Here is an 18,731-nt window from a genome sequence, read left to right on the forward strand (position 1 = left end):
CGTTTGGTTTCTAGGTTAACGCGGCACATTCAGGCCCCAAATGTTCAAGGAAACAGGATCTGAGGAGCGGCCTCGTTTCTGTCCAGGTGAATTCCCCGTCCAGGTGGGACGTCAGCTCTGAGTGTGATACTGCTTCCTTGTGTTTCTAGGGGTCAGACTGCACCGGCTCCCGTGGACTTGGGACACCGTTCCGCTGTGACCATGCCCCAGGCTTTGGGGAGAAACTGCAGGTTTTCCCCGGGCTCTCCGGTTGCACAGCCCCTGTTTGTGAGTGGCGAGAGCCCACGGCCCGTCTGCAGCACGGACAGTACACGAGGGAGCTGCCGGCACGCTCGTGAACACCGTGTTTCCCACACGTCCTGAGTGAACCGTAACACGGCCCTCCGGGTATGGGGACCCCACCTCTATAACGCCCTGAGCCAGCGGGAGCCGGCACCTGACGTCCAGCAGACACGTCGCTCCAGTGGACCCGGCCGCAGCCTGGGGGCCCCACTCGGTGAGCTGTGACTTGCCCAAGACCCTTCTGCCTCTGGAGTGGGGAGGCAGTATCGTTGTTCACTGAATGTGGGTGAAGATGGGCCCCACGGCTGCCCGCCCACAGACGCCATTAGGATGTGGCAGTACAAGGAGAAAGGGACCCGAGACCAAGGCTGAAGGCCCCCCGGGGCTGGGCACCACTGCTGAACCAGCTCCAGAAGCCGGCTCCCGAGAGACACTGTCCTTCTGCCTGAGACAGAGCCGCAGGCCGCGCACCGCCCTAAGCTTCCATCCCCACTTCCGGGCTGCCCGCCGCAGAGAGGTCCCCTGGGTGAGCCACAGGGGCCCCATGGCCTCAGCAGGTGCCATGAGCGTGAACCCGCGCGCGCTGGCGGACAGTCCTCCCCGGAGCTTGGATGGAGGGGCCGACACGCACGCCCGCTCCCTTGCTCACGCTCCCACTTCGTGGCCAAATCTCCGCGGTCTCTTCTGTCCCCCCGGCAGCAAAATTCCCTGTTCATGGACTTTCAGGCAATGAAAACCCTCAAAGGACAAGAGGAGGGGGACTGGGGACAGAGGAGACCCCTCCCCAGGAATGCTCAGATGATAAAGGGGGACCCAGCCACGTAATCCATCCCAAAAGGAAGCCCCCAAATGCCACTTGCACATGTGCAGCCGCCTGGGTCAGTCGGGGTCCAGCTGGGAGGATGGAGCCCCCCCGGGTGTGTGACTAGGGCACCAGCTTCAGAGGAAGCATGGGAGCATATGCTATCGTTTCGAGGTCCCTTTGGAAGCCAGGAACTCGGAGGCACAGACGGGCAGTGGAAGGAAGACAGGACGGGGGTGACGGCAGGAGGGGCGCCCACAGCGAGGGGGCCGGACGGGCAGGGCCTGGCCGGGGTGCAGAGCCCATGTGGTCGCTGCCATGCAGACCTTCCACTTGTCCACGAAGCCCCAAGCCTGGGACAGGCCTTGGACCAAGGAGAGGGGCGAGGGGACCCCAGCTCCACAGCCCGCATCGTGCCGCTTTCCGCTGAGGCTCTGGCCGAGAGGAGCCCCTTCCCAGGGGCCAGGGCTGACGTCCCAGCAGGTCTGGGTCCAGTGAGCAGCTTCATGTGGCCACGTGGCCGTGTGTGTGTCCTGCTTGCGGTGGCCCCTGACCCCACGAGCACCCCTGGAGAGCCCGCGTGTGCGCGCCTGTCCAGCCCTTGCCGCCCCTCGAGGGCCCTGCTCTGGTGGGCGCTGGGCCGTTGGCCTTCTTCCAGCCTCGCTGTGCTTTGTTTCTTTGCTGTCATTTCATTGCTAATCACAGAATTTTACTCTCAAACCAGAAGATGTTCAATTGCGTAAAATCTTGTGCTTTACCCCGACCACACCCCACTCTCCTTGTTTTAGGGTTTCACTTCTGAGTTTGTGCCTCCTTGAGTTTACTGAGTTCACGCACAGAAATGGGCTCCGTCCCGACAGCGTGCACAGCTGCCTTCTGGGTCTGAACGGGTGTCACCTAACCCCAAGCCCCCGCGGGGGGACGCGTGGCGGGGATGCAGGAAGGGGCAGATGTGGCCGTAATTAGCTCTGGCTGCAGGACGGCTGGAGCCTGGGACCCGGCTGAGCTGCTGACCAGCCACAAGGGCACTGCCGGCCCAGCCCCCGCACTCCCGCCGGCTGCCCACCCACCGAGAGGTGGGGCTGGGGGAGGGGCATTTCTTTTTGGCCATGACCAAATTCAAATGTACGATTTAAAAACACGCCTGCGGGGCTTCCCTGGTGGCGCAGTGGTTGGGAGTCCACCTGCCGATGCGGGGGACGTGGGTTAGTGCTCCGGTCCGGGAAGGTCCCACATGCCGCGGAACGGCTGCGCCCGTGAGCCATGGCCGCTGAGCCTGCGCGTCCGGAGCCTGTGCTCCGCAACGGGAGAGGCCACAACAGTGAGAGGCCCGCGTACTGCAAAAAAAAAAAAAAAAAAAAAACCACGCCTGCACTTCCCACCCCAGTGCCTGTGACGATTGTGCTGAAGTTGTCAAACACCTCATAAATAATAACGTGACATCTTCCGATTGGGCGTCTGATTACCTAGCTGTCATTTGCAGTCTGAGACTGGGACTGTCCCCACAGCCCCCCGGGGGCCCAGGAGTCGAGGCCCCCAGTGAGGTCCAGCACAGACGCGGCCCTCCCCCCAGGGCAGAGGGAGGGGGAGCAGTGCCCCCCACTCCAGGGCTTGCTCTCTGCGTTGGGAGCTGGGCGTCCCCAGCTGTGCGTTTCCCACGAGCCTGCGGCCCCCCAGACACCCCCTCCATCTTCCTGACGCCCGGCCTGCCCGAGTCTGGCCCCGGCAGACGAGAATGATGAGAGAGGGCGGAAGAGCAGGAGGTGTCCCCACCTCCCGGAAAGGGCGGAGGGCGTGATGCGCTTGACGGGCACCAGCTCAGGGCCTGCTGTGCCGGGAGAGCCCCGTGGATGCTGATACCGGCTCCCCGGTCACCACCAGCAGAGGCCTGTGGCTGGCGTGGGGTGGGAGGGCGGAAAACGAAGCCCAAGACACAGGAGGCGTGTTTACCTGCCTCACCTGGTAAATCTGCACGGTGCCAGGTGAAGCACAGGCCTGATTCAAAAGGCAAGGAAAGCCGCGAGAGGCATGGAGACACCAAGTCTCCCTCTTGCCTTCTCTGCAGACTTGCATGGGTGACTTTTACTCAGTATTCAGTGTCGTTCTAAGTGAAGAAGAACGAAATGCCGAAGTACTAGCATAACTGTGCGAGGCCGATCGTGAGTGAAGCGTAAGAGCCACGGAAAAGCACGGTCTTACTTTGAGGCTCATATGCGCATTGTTCTCACAGCCCCAAAAACACCGCACGCGCTCGTCTCATTTCACAGCTTGCTACGCGACCTTCCACCAGCGTCGCTCCCTCCCTCACCGGTGGGTCCACAGGGACACAGTGAAGGACTCCGGGTTTCTTGTCTTCTCTACCGATCCTTCTACACCATCCTTTTCACCGTAAGTGGCTGCCTAACAGGGAAGTGACAGGAGTAAGAAAGAGGCCACCGGCTCTGGCCGCCGTGTCCCGACCACCTTTGCTTCCCTTCTGTGTCTGACGCAAGCTCTGGTTCAGAGGGAAAGCGTGGCCCTCGGGCCGTGGGCGGGCTGCGTGCTCCCCGCGACGGGACCCCTAGCTGCCTCGTCCTTGCCTCCATCTCGCGGGACCCCACGCCTGCTGCCCCTGAGCATCCTGAACCCTCCAGGTGAACGAAGGAACGGCCGAGAAATGACAGGCTCGCCCCTTGTCTCGGCCATCATCACTTACGAAGCCCAGGTTCAAAGATAAAATTATTAAGAATCTCAAGATTGCTGCAGAGCGCGGGCCCAGGGCCCCGTCACTGCCATGTCACAGCCTGCGAGGTGAGCCTGGTCCCCACGAGGGTGGGTGTCACCCACACTGGGAGGGCTGGGGAGCAGGGGGCCGGCGGGGCAGGAAGATGAGGCCCCTGGGGCGTGAGAAGCCACGTGGCACACACTCGAACACACGCACACAAACGCACGCGCACTGCCGCACACGCACACACGTGCCCACTGTGCGTACAGGCGCACACAGTGTCTGAAATCCCATCGGCACTTCCTTTCTGTGGGCTTCCCTCCTCGTTCACTCCTGATCCTACGTCCCAAAAGGATGGCGCTGGGCTCCTCCCCGGAGGGTGGAGGAGAGGTGGACCCGGAGATTCGGGTGCTGTGCAGGCCTGACCGGCCCAGAACGCGCTACTGGGCAGTTTCCATGGAGACGGGGATTCCTTCCTGGCCCCCCAGCGGCCGTGCGGCAGGCTTCTGCCTCCTTTCCGTGGACGGGGACAGTGCTCCAGGCTCAGGCATGGGGAGCCCCCCCAGGTCCCAGTCTGAGCCCCGGAAGCCCCGCCAGCCACCCTGACCACCACGTGTGCCCTGGCCGCTCCATGTGGGTGGCCCCAGGAGCCACCTGGGGGCCTGGGAAGGGCTGCCACACAGTCCCACCTTCCCCAGGACCCCTACGAATTTGGCTGGGGTGGGCTCTCTGAGGGCAGCTCTGGGCTCCCCTGGCCGCTCTGCTCAGACCAGCTGCCCAGAAGCAAACCCGAACCCCTCAGCAGCCCTTGTCCACCCCTCCGAGGCCTGCATGGGCTCCATGGCCCCCCAGCACCTCTGAGTGGCCCGTGTGGGGAGCCCCGAGTGCAGCTGAGAGGGTGGCGGTCCAGGAGAGGTGGCCTCACGTCTGACTGCTGGCCCTCGTCCTGGAGTCTCGGTGACGACCCGTGGAACCTGCACGTGCACCGGGCACCTGCCATGAGCCCCCCACATGGAGGGGTTCATTCTTCAGATCCACCCCAGCCCAGCAAGGGCATCACCTGCTCAGGTGAGGACGGAAGGAAGTGGAGGGACCCAAGCTCGGCTCCTGGCGCTAGAGTGGGGAGACCGTCCGCCCTCCTGACCCTTCTGTCCCGTTCCAGAGTCACCTCATGCAGGACCCGCCCGGCCTCCCGACCAGCCAGGCCCCACCCGCCCAGCTCCCAGCTTCTTCCCAGCATGTGCAGCTGGCCATAGGATGCCTGCTGGCCTCCGGGAGCTGTGACCCCCGGGGGACACAGGAGACGGGGTGCAGGGTGGATGCCGGCTCACTCGGCCAGACAAGCACGTGGCCTTAGTGACCTGACAGGGAGCAGTGGCCCTGCCTGAACCTTCTAGAAGCTTCTTTCTTTAGGTAAGGATCACATGACCAGTCAGTGAGCAGTTGTGCAGCCTGAGGCTGGAGGCTGGGCCCAGGCTGAGGAGCCCACACGCCCGACAGGCTCAGGAGGCGGGAGCCACCTGCTCAGAGCACAGCCTGCGGGCGGTCGAGCACTGAACGTTGGCAAAGGTCACGCGGCTTCGGGGCTCCAGCAGACACAGGGTATCGGGGGTCCCAGGCCAGTCACTGGACGCCAGCTCAGACCTGGCCTCTGGCCCAGCGCCCCCTGCACCTGCTGCAAACAACCCCCAGACCCTGAGAGGCCTGGTTCTCTGTCTCCAGCCCCGACTCTGCCCCTAGCACGACTGTATCTTGGCGGTTTGCGATTTTGCCCTAAAAGGATTAAGAAAACAAGAAAGCAGAAGGCAGGACCCTCCAGCCCCTCTGTGGAGCCTGCGCTTAACTCTGTGGAGCCTGTGCTCAGTTGAGGATGCATCTATTTATTTCCTCCCCTCAGTGGTCCAGAACATGAAATAGTTATTTTTCTTGTTGCGCCTCTGCACTCAAACAGCCTCAGACCCACTCCCTGCAGGACCAGAGAGGAAACTGTCAGTAACTCAAATGAGGGTGCAGACCACACGGGCTGGAAGCTCCAGTGGAGCCCAGGCTGGGGCTTCCGTGGAGGGACGCGTGCCCCCAGGCAGCTCCTGTCCCCGGCCGGGGGCAGCCCCACACACTGAGCTCGTGGACCTGCCCTTGGTGGTGCCGTGTCCAGTGGAGCTCGTGGGGGGACCTAAACGCACCCCGCGGCCCAGCGGTCCGGCCCAGCGGGGAGGTGGGGCGTGCAGGCGCGTCTTTGAGCTTGAACTGCAGAAAAAGATGGGAAAGGCCTGGGGGGTCTGGAGCGTCTGGATCCTCCCCCAGGGAGGGCAGAAGTCATCACAGGCAGAGAAACAGCCCTGTGTCTCCACGGGGCTCTGCTAGCACCTCCCGGCTCATAAGTAGGGCAGCTGCTTCTGTGGAACATGGTTCCCCCACTTATTCTGAGAGTCGAGCTTCTTAAAACAGAAGTCATTTTTGAAAGGAGGGCACCCCAGCTCCCTGGAGCTGCACGCAGGGCAGCTGGGGGAGCACGGCCTGTTAGGGGCAAAGCAGGGGAGGGGATGTCTCCCGGTCTCCCACCCCCCAGGGCGAGGCTGGAAGGAGCCCCCGCAGGCCTGGCCAGCCCTGCCAGGCCCCTGCGTCTGTGGCGCCTACACCTGCGCATTGGGAGGCGTCCGAGGCCCTTGGAATCGGGGGCGCCCGGAGCAGAAATCCTGGGGGAGGGGCCGTGGGAGATGCAGGGGTGCCTCTCACGTTCCAGACGTTTGGAGGGAGGGAGGGGCGAAGTGCCCAACCCCCTCCCCATCAGAGGACTCAGCACAGGAGAGGAGGGAGGAGAAAAACGGGAATCCTACTGTCAGTAACGTCACACCTTAATATTGTGGCACATTAGGGCAATCTGGTGGCTGCGCCCCCGGAAAGTGGTACCTGTGCTGTCACTGGGCACCGCCTGATGCCCCCTACACACCCTGCCGCCGCCAGCACCCCCTGCTGACTGTAAGCCCAATTCAAGGGCATCGAATTAACTCCACCCGTCTCCACTCAGCAGACCAGCCACAGGACACTCTTTGTCTCTCTGTTAAAAGGAGGGGGGGGCTTCCCTGGTGGCGCAGTGGTTGAGAGTCCGCCTGCCGATGCAGGGGACATGGGTTCATGCCCCGGTCCGGGAAGATCCCACATGCCGCGGAGCGGCTGGGCCCGTGAGCCATGGCCGCTGAGCCTGCGCATCCAGAGCCTGTGCTCCGCAACGGGAGAGGCCACAACAGTGAGAGGCCCGCGTACCGCAAAAAAAAAAAGGGGGGGGGAGCACCCACCTGCACAAACTCGCGTCAGGAAGTTAGGAAAAGCAGGAGAACTTGACTTCCTTCCCCCCAAAATGACTCTTCTGACTGAAAGGGGAAACAGTGCAATAAATGAGGGGGTCCATTGACATCGCCAAAGAGTGGCCACAGGTAAATTACCACATTGATAAGGTGCTGAGCCTGGGACTCTGGATGGAGGACAGGTCTGAGCCCAGCTAGGTTTGTGATAAGGAAGACCCTTGTGGTCTATTACAAGTTCATCACTAAAGGGATGTTGCCTATAAGCCTAAATTACACTTAGTGGCCCATCTCTGAGGAACCTGCCTCCCAGGTAATGAGCATTCAGCTAAAATATCTTTGTTTAGCTCCCAGGAAACATCTTGCCCAGGCCCACCTGTGAATGGCTGCAGGAAGGAAGGAATTAACACATCCGCTCCGGAGGCTGACCGGAAGCAGGACATGTCTGACTTTACTCCCTCCCCTTTTAGTGTAGAGGGAGCCTGAATCCTAACTCAGGCGAGAGGGTTCTTTGGGACATGAGTCCACCCTCTTCTCCGTCTGCTGGCTTCGAATCGAGTCACTATTCCTGGTCCCAACAACTAGTCTCTCGATTTATCGGCCTGTCGTGCGGCCAGAAGTAGGACCTTGGACGCAGCAACAATTTCAGTTTACTTTTAGGTGAAAATGTTGAGGCTGCCCACAAGGTAAGTTGTCCAGACACAAGAACCCACATGTTGTGTGATTCCACCTCCATGAAATGTCCAAACCAGGCACAAGTTGTCAGTGGTGGCCGGGGGCGGGGAGGGGCTTCCTTCTGGGTGACGAGGGTGTTCTGGAGTTAGAGGGTGGCGACGATTCCACAGTGTTGTGCATGTGCTAAATGCCGATGAATTGCACACTCTAAAGGATGAAATGTACAGAGTGTGCGTCATATTCCAATACAGCTGCTCCCGAAAAGGAAACCCCAGCCACGTGGTGCAGGCAGGACCGAGGCAAGGGGGCAGCATCCCCGGCTCCCAGCAGGCACCGTCCCACCAGGGTCGTGAGGTCGGCTGTGCTCCACTTGGGGGGACACTCTGGGGACACAGGCTGTGTGGGGGGCTGACTCTTTCCTGCTGTGCATTAAATAGATTCCACTGACATCACCGCTCGGGAGGCAGCTGCAGGCGGAAACTCCTGGACAAATTCTAACCAGGCCTCCTGAGCTCCCTTTCGGATGAGCCTCCACCCTGGCTTCTGGGTCCCCCTCATAGAGTCCAGTTCTGGCGAGACCCCTGCTAAGTCCGCTTAACCAGAACCCCCAACCCGGCCTCAGGGGCAAGGGACCCGGGCAGTCACTCCAAGTCCCGAGCTCAGACATATTGATGATTAAGGCTCTGTAGCTTCCATCTGGGACTCAACTTTTGAACAAGGGCCCTGCGTTGTCATTTTGTGCTGGAGCACATACATTCTGGGCTGGTCCTGCATCCCCCGTTGGGGGAGATAAAGGCTGACCACATTCCCGGCTTCCTGGTGTGTCTGGAGTGAAGGCCAGTGGATCCTCGCCCTGCCAGCCCCCAGAAAGCCACAGCCGCCAGGAGGGACAGCTCTGGGGATGGGGCAGGTCAAGGCCGGCTAATCCCCGGGGGTAGGACCCCAGGGGTCCCGGGCTCTGCCATCCACTGCTCTCAGCATCTGAGCCCCAATGACCAGCAAGGGGCCAGCGCACGTGGAAGGCGGGACGGAGGGGGCTGGCACATGTGGAGTGAGTGAACGAGGCGGGGGCTCGGGTGAATTCGAGAAAAGAAACCACAGGGACAGGGGCTTCCCTGGAGGTCCAGGGGCTAAGACTCCGCACTCCCAATTCCGGGGACCCGGGTTTGATCCCTGGTCAGGGAACTAGATCCCACATGCTTCAACTAAGAAGTCCGCGTGCCGCAGCTAAGGATCCTGCGTGCTGCAACTAAGACTCGGCACAGCCAAAATAAATAAATAAATAAATATTTAAAAAAAAAAAAAAAAAAGAAAGAAACCACAGAGACAGCCAGGGAGGGAGACGGCAGGAGGGTAAACTGTCCGTGCCCCACGTGGTTCTGGCCTCCCTGTTACGAGCTGAATCGTGTCCCCCCAGATTCGTCTGCTGAAGCCCCAACCACCAGGACCGCGGAATGGGACCTTATTTGGAAATAACCCAGAGGCCACTGCAGACGCAAATAGTTCAGGGGAGGTCCTTAGGGTGGCCCTGATCCGACCTGGCTGGTGTCCTTAGAAGAAGGGGACATTGGGACACAGCCACGATCATGGGGGGACAGACGCAGGGATGGGGTGAGGTGTCCACAAGCCCAGGGCACCGAGGAAGGCCAGCACCACCAGAGGCTGGGAGAGCCGGGACAGACGGTCCCCCAGACCCTCAGACCCAGAAGGACCAGCTTTGCCACACCTTGACCTCCGATGTTGGCCTCCAGAACCAGGAGAGAATGGATTTCTGCCGTGTGAGCCCCGCCACAGTGTGTGCGCTCTGACAGCGGCCCCGGCTGGTCCTGGGGGAGGCGGACGCGCCCGAAGAGGCCGGGACTCCCTGCGCTGATGGTCACCGCCTCGCCGGGTGCAGCCCTCCCCCCACCCCCGTGCGGATGGAGGGCCTCTTCTTGCGGCTCCCGAGGGTCCAGTGCCCAGCAGACCAGGCCTTCGTGGCTCCCTGGGTCTCCCTCCTGGTGTCACTCAGAAGCTGCTGGGATGGCGGCGGCCGGGCCGCCCACCCAGTTCCTCCAGCTCTCCGGGACCCCCGGCCGGCCCCACCCTCTCGAGGCCCACGGGGCCAGTATGTCGCTTCCCGAGCCATGGAGCCCCACGGTGAGCGTGTGTGCACACGGCAGAGAACAGCAGGGATGGACACAGAAACGGCAGCTTCCGAAGAGGCCTGAATCCCAGCCACAAGCATCTATCGGCTCAGAGGAGCGAGCTCGGCACCTCGGTCAGCTAAGCGCCCGCTGCTCCGAGCTTTCATCCTCACGGAGTCCTGGTCGTGGCGGTGGATGTGAGATCGCGCCCGCCTCGCGTGTGGACACGGCAGGGCCGCCCCCAGGCCCCCAGCCTCTGACCAGCCTGGGGAGCGTCTCGGCACTGGGAGGAATCTGGTTTCTCAGACATGAGAGCCTGGGGCTCTCAGGAATTCCGTGTTTTCCCCAATGTTGACCGTTTTCATCATCAAAATAGTTCAGTTGTTTACTCGGGTCCTTTCTTCCTCCACTTTCCTCCTCGCTCTGTGCTGCGCTCAGCCCTCGACGGGAAAGAAAACTTTGGAGTACGTGAAAATGATGGGCTCAATGCCACCCTCCACCCCATCACCCCCTCCCATCAGCAATCCGACTGGAGAAATCACAGCAGGACCCCCTCCAGGGGCTCCTCTGGCTTCAGAGAAACTGCTGGAAATGAAGGGGCCCCGAGAGAAAGTGGACAGAGTCGCTGACGCGTCAGCACGACCTCTGCTCACGGCAGGGCCTGGCTCCAGTGACACCGACCCCACACCGCCGCTGGCGCTCCAACAGCCCGGGTCCCAGGGTGCATTCCCAGGGACCAGCGACCCCACAGCGATGGACCCAAAGCCATTTCTATCTCGTCAGGAGATGCTGTGTGCGTGTGCGCGCGCGTGCGCACGTGTATGTAGGGTGGCGGCATTTTTTGCTAATTAACATTTTTATGCTGAAATCTCTAATTTTCACATTGTTCTAGAGTCTACTTTGTGTGGAAAATGTGAAATAATTCTGAGCTCCCACCCTGTTTTTAAAAGTCGCTCACATTTGACTAATTTCAAAACCTGGGGCCAGGTCAGCTGCAACTGTCGCCCGTCCCCACCAGGTGGCGCCACCATGATGAGCTGCTTACTCGGGCCACAAACGTGGATGCCGGTAGTGCGGCTGGTCCCAGCCGGGCCAGGGGGCATCTGGCCACATCTCCTTCGGGTCGGCACCCACGGCTGCGGGCACTCTGCTGTTGACACGCGTTGGAAGGTTCCGGTCGCCTCCGGGGCACACAGCCCTCGTTCCCTCCCTGCAGCCCATTCCCCTTAATTAAGCAGAACGTGGGGCGACACTGTCCCTTTCACTAGGATGCACCCGGGAAGGCGCAGGCACAACGGAGAAGTCCCAAGTGCCAGCTGGGCTGGGGCAAAAGGGATGGCGCTGAGTCCGATGCTGAGCAGACCCAAGTCCAAGCCCTCCTGACGAAGGCAGGAGGCTGGGGAGACTGTGCCTCTCTGGGAACCAGAAGTGACGGGCGGGCAGGGCCCTGTGCAAGCCGAGGGGTAAGACCAAGGGGCTGGGTCTGCCCAGCTCTGGCCCCCAGGGAGAGTGATGGGGGAGAGGGCTGGCAGCTCACAGCACCAGCGCGGGCCAGTTCCCAGCAGGACAGCAGCCCTCTGCTCAAACAGGACACCACCCAACGCAACCTCCTCCAGGAAGCCTTCCTGGAACCAGCCCAGCTACGTGACTCCCCATCTTCCCACTCCCCTCCCCTGGGCCTGGGTCCTGCCGCTTTCCAGACTGGCTTGGGGGGTCTGCAGGGTATGACGGAGGGAGAGGGGGAACCCACAGGAGACGATCAGTCTAGGTTGGGGGCGGCTCTAGGGACTGGGCTGCCTGGGCAGAGGCCAGGTGCTGGCACTCGCTGGACTAGACGGAGCTCGGTCTCATGTGGGAGGTGGAGGGGCGGGTTCTGATGGCTGGGTGCCCATCCCTGGAGATGGGGAGAGTCAGCCACCCAAACCGCAAGGACCAAGAGTAGGGAATGAGACTCTGGATAGAATGTTCAGGCTGAGCGAGCAGCTGCTAGAAGGGAAACGAAGCGCCTGCTTCCCCTGGGGCTGCTGAGCTGGTAGGACGCTAGCCTGCAGCTCCTGACACTCTGGGGGGCCAACCTGCCCGAGAGCAAAGTCAGCACGGAACAAGCCGAGCTGAGAGACGGGGACGAGTCCTCGTGCCGTCATCAGGGCACCTAGACCCAGCTGTGCCTGAAGCCATCCTCGGTTCACAGAGCTGAAAACTCCAGAGGCCCCTGTCTTCTTAAACCACTTGGAATTAGTCAGGATTCCTTCCATCAAAAGTGACTGGATTCCAGCAGGTGGTGACTTAAAGAGAAGCCAGACGGTCACAGAGTCAGTACCAGGAAGCTAAGGTGTCGGCTGAGTCAGTGCCCTACGCACAGATCTCTGGACCCCAGCGCCCCGTGCTGCTCACACTCTGTTGCTTGGACGCCCCCTTCCCACCCCCCACGGAAACGGTGGAGGGGCGGTGGGTCATGTCAGAGGCTGTGCCTCGTGTCTGTGGGTCTGGAAGGAGGAGAAGGCCCCACTCCCACCTGCCTCGCCATGATAAATGGCAAACACCCACTTAAGGAAGCAGGGGGCCAGGCCGTACGGGCTCCCTGCCCCCTGTCACGGGCGATCCCCCTCCTGACCCCAAGACTCCAGCCAACAAGCTTGCTCCAACAAACACCATTCATTTGCTTTTTTTTTTTTTGCGGTACGCGGGCCTCTCACTGTCGTGGCCTCTCCCGTTGTGGAGCACAGGCTCCGGATGCGCAGGCTCAGCAGCCATGGCTCAAGGGTCCAGCCGCTCCGTGGCATGTGGGATCTTCCCGGACCGGGGCACGAACCCGTGTCCCCTGCATTGGCAGGCGGACTCCCAACCACTGCGCCACCAGGGAAGCCCCATTTGCTTTTAATTGTGCCATAGTAATTGTTTAGGGGGCTGAAGATCTCCTTTTTAAATTTTCTATGTATTAATATTTAACCTTAACGAAGTACAGAATCGTTTGTGCAATAATGTGGGAGCCATGGAAGGAGGAATCAGCCACTGACACGTCACCAGGGTCCCCGGGCTGCTGCCGGCGTCACGCCTCCACACGCACTGCAGGCCCCTGGGTGCTGCGGCCAGAAGGGCTGCCGGGGAGCAATGCAGCCAGGGTAGCTCCAGGTTCAGGCCAGGGCCCAGGCCAGGGCCCTGGGCCGTGTGTGATGTGTGGAAGGGGACATTCGGGGGAGACCGGCTCCTCTCCTCCTGCCTTCAGAGGGTCCAGGCATGCAGGTCTCCACATCCTCGCAGACCCCTCGTCCATCCAGGCTGCCCTCACACCTGCTGGAGGCCCTGACGCAGACAGCTGCGGCCACGTCCATCCAGCACTCGCCCACGTGAGACACAGGACATGGAGATGGGGGGAGGGGGCAGAGCCAGGTGGGCCTCAAGTCCCCCAGGTGAGAGTGCAGCACCCCCGCCCAGGACCCTGCACCCTCCCAGCCGGGGTTTCAAGCCCAGGGCGCCCCTGATCCCGCTCTGTAGCCAGAGAGAGGCCAGTACAAGCTCGGGCTCTGCCCCTGAGGGCCGTGTGACCCGGGCCACGCCGACCCTGCTGTAGAGCAGGAGGAAAGAGGGCGCTGGCGCCTGGCAAGGAGCACAGTGTCGGCAGAACCTGCCCCTCTGCTGTTCAATAAACATCAAAGCCTCAGAAGCCCTGGGTTCCAGGTGACGGGGAGAAGAAGACCCCGAGAACCCAAGGTCAATCCAGAGATGAGAAATACAGCCGACGCACAGAGACGGAATGGACACGGGGAGAAGAAGACCCCGAGAACCCAAGGTCAATCCAGAGATGAGAAATACAGCCGACGCACAGAGACGGAATGGACACGGGGAGAAGAAGACTCTGAGAACCCAAGGTCAATCCAGAGATGAGAAATACAGCCGACGCACAGAGACAGAATGGACACGGGGAGAAGAAGACCCCCGAGAACCCAAGGTCAATCCAGAGATGAGAAATACAGCCGACGCACAGAGACGGAATGACACGGGGAGAAGAAGACCCCCGAGAACCCAAGGTCAATCCAGAGATGAGAAATACAGCCGACGCACAGAAACAGAATGGACACGGGGAGAAGAAGACCCCGAGAACCCAAGGTCAATCCAGAGATGAGAAATACAGCCGACGCACAGAGACGGAATGGACACGGGGAGAAGAAGACCCCGAGAACCCAAGGTCAATCCAGAGATGAGAAATACAGCCGACGCACAGAGACGGAATGGACACGGGGAGAAGAAGACCCCTGAGAACCCAAGGTCAATCCAGAGATGAGAAATACAGCCGACGCACAGAGACGGAATGGACACGGGGAGAAGAAGACCCCCGAGATCCCAAGGTCAATCCAGAGATGAGAAATACAGCCGACGCACAGAAACAGAATGGACACGGGGAGAAGAAGACCCTGAGAACCCAAGGTCAATCCAGAGATGAGAAATACAGCCGACGCACAGAGACGGAATGGACACGGGGAGAAGAAGACCCCGAGAACCCAAGGTCAATCCAGAGATGAGAAATACAGCCGACGCACAGAGACGGAATGGACACGGGGAGAAGAAGACCCCTGAGAACCCAAGGTCAATCCAGAGATGAGAAATACAGCCGACGCACAGAGACGGAATGGACACGGGGAGAAGAAGACCCCGAGAACCCAAGGTCAATCCAGAGATGAGAAATACAGCCGACGCACAGAGACGGAATGGACACGGGGAGAAGAAGACCCCGAGAACCCAAGGTCAATCCAGAGATGAGAAATACAGCCGACGCACAGAGACGGAATGGACACGGGGAGAAGAAGACCCCGAGAACCCAAGGTCAATCCAGAGATGAGAAATACAGCCGACGCACAGAAACAGAATGGACAGAATTAACAGATGAGACTTTGCGAGAAAACAAGTCAATTTGAAGACAGCAATATTAATACCCAAAAGGAAGCCCGCAGAAGAAAAAAATATCAAAAAAAAAAGAGCAGAATGTCAGCGGCATGGGGGCAATATTAGGGTGGGTGGTGGAGGGACAGAAAAGTGGACCCTAAAGTGTGATGGTCAATTTTCCAAATCTGTTGGAAATCCAGAGATTGAAGAAGCTTGCCGAACCCCAAGCCAAATTAACGTAAGAAACCACCACAAGCCTAACAAAACCGTCAAACACCAGTGAGGAAGGAAACTCTGAAGCCATCAAAGAAAACAGACAAATGACATAGAGACGGACAGGCGTCTGAGTTAGAGCAGGATTCCCGTGGAACCACACAGGTTAGAAGACTCAGAGGTGACGTACTGCAAGTGCTGACAGAAGAAGGAAATCGATCCAGCTAACCGCTCCGTCCAGTGAAAACATCCTCGCGACGAAGTTCCTCTAAACCGACGCACAAAAAGTCAGCCCCAGGGCACGCACAGGACACAGTAAAGTTCTTCAGGCAGAAGGAGGGTGACGTCAGATGGGTCTACACAAAAGAAAGTGGGCCAGATGTGGGAAAGCCGTGGATAGATAGAAAAACTGTTACAATCATTTTTGATTTTTCAAAGGTAATGGACGGTTGAAGGCAAAAATATTAATCACGCGCTGTGGGGATTATAACCTCTGTAGATGGGTAAAATGCACGACAGGCGTAGCACAAAGGCTGAGGGTGGTAAGTGTGTACAGTCGTGCATACATGACGGGCACATGGCTGGTCAAAGACCGCGGGGCCGTTTGGAGACTTGCGTCCTACACCTGCCGGGTGTGAAGGATCAACCCCTGAGGATGTGAAACGCGGAGGAGAATCTCAGAAGCCAACAGTAAAGGTAGAAAGGGAATCACCTGAAAACTCAATCCAAAGTGACGCAGGAAAAGAGGGGAAGAAGAAACAAGAAGAGACGGGACAGACAGCCAGCAAAACTTGTAGGAGAGGCGGATTTTCAAAAGCGAAAAGCATTGAAGAGAAAAAGACGTAAATAAACACAGAGACCCCGAAAGCACCTCAGTACATGGAAAACAGGCCATTCAACACCGTCGAGACAAACTGCCCTGGGCTTCATCAGGTGAAGCCCTGCCCACAGAGGACCCCGGGGGACACCCGCCAAACTCCACAGATGATGGGGCTCACGGGCCAGAGCTGGATGGACACACGGACAGACAGACTTTCCTCAGCACCGCCGACTGGCAACGGCCCACGTCCAGGCATCCACACGGGGTCTAATGCGAATATGGCAGCCAGGACACAGCCCGCGGCCACAAGTCACCCACGCAGCTGTGGGCAGGGAGCTCAGACCGACGGAGACGCAGGACTGCGTGTCTGGCGGGGGGGGGGCGTCCGATGCCAGGACAGCGCCCAGGGCACACACGCCCCAGGACGTCATGACCACTAGCCCAGTGTCGGGTCCCTGCACCTGGACACGCACCACGCGTCAGGGCTCAGAAGTGGTGCGTCCAGGCTGAGGGGCAAGGAGAGGGGGACCCCCAAGGTGGGAGACCGACCTCCACAGTCTCTCCAGGCGACCTCTCGGCCTCACTACCCCACTTTGCGGAAGGGGAAATGGCTGGCCTCCCACTCAGGAGGCCCGTGGAAGAGCAGGGCCTGCTGGACGGCCAGCTCCACACGGCGGTCATCCCAGCGGGGCTGACCTGCCGGAGTGCGCGGGGCGGGTGGCACACATGGGACCCTCCCCAGACTCGCCTAAGCCCACAGCGCCCGAGAGGCAGGTGCCACAGCTGGGCCTCGGTTTACCCATTTTACAGGTGAGGACAGAGTTGGGGGTCCAGGGTGGGCTGCCAGCAGCCTGGCTCCGGGACCTGGGCCCTGAGCACCGTCCATCTGTGCCTGACGCTGACTCCAGACCCTCCCTGGGGCTGGACCCACCTCCCTTCCGGCACCAGGCAAGCATTACACAAACACCCGACCCCAGCCCGCTCCACTGCCCTCCCAGCTCAGTGGTGCCCAGACCTGCTGCTGGTGTCCGCAGCACCCCCTCCAGAGCTCACCCTGACCCGAGGCTGCTGCCTCCAGAGCAGGACGGTGGGGCTGGGGGTCAGAGGTGGGGACAGCAGGCACCCGTCCCCCCCTTCTGAGCCACTGTGCAGAGCCCAGCACTGGCCGCCCTCCTGGCTACACCCCCATTACTCCAGAGGGTCCAGGGCCTGAGGTCTGGCCCAAGGGCACCCAAGGCCACACTCGGACACCAGCATCCTGCTGCCCCCAAGCCTCCCCCGGACTCGGCCACGCAAACCCCGGGCCTTGCTGCCCCCTGGAGGCCAGGAGGCAGATGGCCCCTAAGGGGCGGCCCTCCTCCGCCTTCCCCAAGTCAGAGGAGCTGGGTGGGGGCAGGGGTCTTGCCCTGGGCACCCAAGCTGTCCCCTAGCCGGCACCACGAGACCTCCCCTGGGCAGCCCCCCTGCCCACGCAGAGCCCGCCACTCACACCCACACCTATTAAGTGCTCAGCAGGGGCTCAGGGCCCCTCGGGGGACCTCAGGGAGGCCCGGGCGGGTGGGCGAGGCTCAGCACAGCTAAGCTGGCGGACAGGGGGCGGGGAGGGACACGGGCCTGCGGGAGGCCTCTGCATTTTGTTGATTTCCCATCAGGGGTCCTGGCCTGTGACTTTCTTCTCTCCTGTCCTTGTCTGGCTTTGGTACCAGAGCAATGCTGGCCTCGTAAAGTGAGTTTGGAAGTGTTCCTTCCTCTTCAAGTTTTTGTAGGATTTTGAGAAGTCGTGTTAATTCCTCTTTAAATGTTTGGTAAAATTCACCAGAGAAACCATGGGCCTGGGCTCTTCCGTGTTGGGAGGGTTTTAATTACTGATTCAATCTCCTTACTGGTGACTGGTTTGCTCAGAGTTTCTGTTTGTTCATAATTCAGTGCCGGCAGGTTGCGTGTCTCTTGGAACTTACCGATTTCTTCAGATTTCTGCAACGCACGGTGTCTTGTCCACAGCAGCCCCTCCCGGTCCTCCGTGCTCCTGTGGCACCAGCTAGAAAGCTGACGCGTTCTGGGCATCCCCCCCGCACACCCGGCAGGGCCACCTCTGAGGCGATCTGAAGGTCCAGTTGGTGGGACGTGATCTGAGTCTTGAGCAACTCCCGGGAGACGGTCAGTACCAGGGGACTGTCTCCTCTATACCCCACCCAGAGGCCACAAGCCCGCAGCTCATAGGGCGTTAAAACCTCCTCTCCTGCGATGTGGATGGACCTGGGAAACACGCTCAGTGAGAGAAGCCAGTCACAAAAGGCCACATAGCGTATGAGTCCATTTACACGGAACGTCCAGAGCAGGCAAATCGATAGAGGCAGAAAGCACGTTGCTGGTTGCCATGGGCTTCATTTGCAAAGGGAGGAACGGGAGTGATAGGTAATGGATACGAGTCTTTTGGGGATGACGAACGTGCCCTGGAATAGACTGTCATGATGGACACTGTGAATGACACTGTGAATAAACTAAAAACCTTGAATCTTAAACTTGAAGTGGGGGGAAGTGTATAGTACGCAAATTATATCTCAGTAAAGCTGGGTTTTTTTTTTAAATTTCTTTTCATCACCCTGGACTAACCTGGCACGGTGTCCGCTAGTGGGGTGGGGGGAATAAGGGAGGGGGGAGGGAGGGCTTTGTAAACTGTCAAGTCCTGTCAAAATGCAGGAGGTGGTGGTTTTGTGGGGTTTCTAAAAACAACTTGAACAAAAACAGGTTCTTGTAAGTGGATTGGGGGCCATCTTTACCTTCCCCCCAGGGGGACATGGAGACTGCAGACGGTCAGAGGCCAGAGCTGCCAACCAGAGGTTCTGAGGCGCAGCTCGGGGGACTTAAAGGACAATTACCAAGTGCTACCCAGAGGCACTTGGTGAGAGGTACACGGAGACACAAG

The sequence above is a fragment of the Delphinus delphis genome, chromosome 15, assembly GCF_949987515.2.
Source record: "Delphinus delphis chromosome 15, mDelDel1.2, whole genome shotgun sequence".
Lineage (NCBI taxonomy): Eukaryota > Metazoa > Chordata > Mammalia > Artiodactyla > Delphinidae > Delphinus > Delphinus delphis.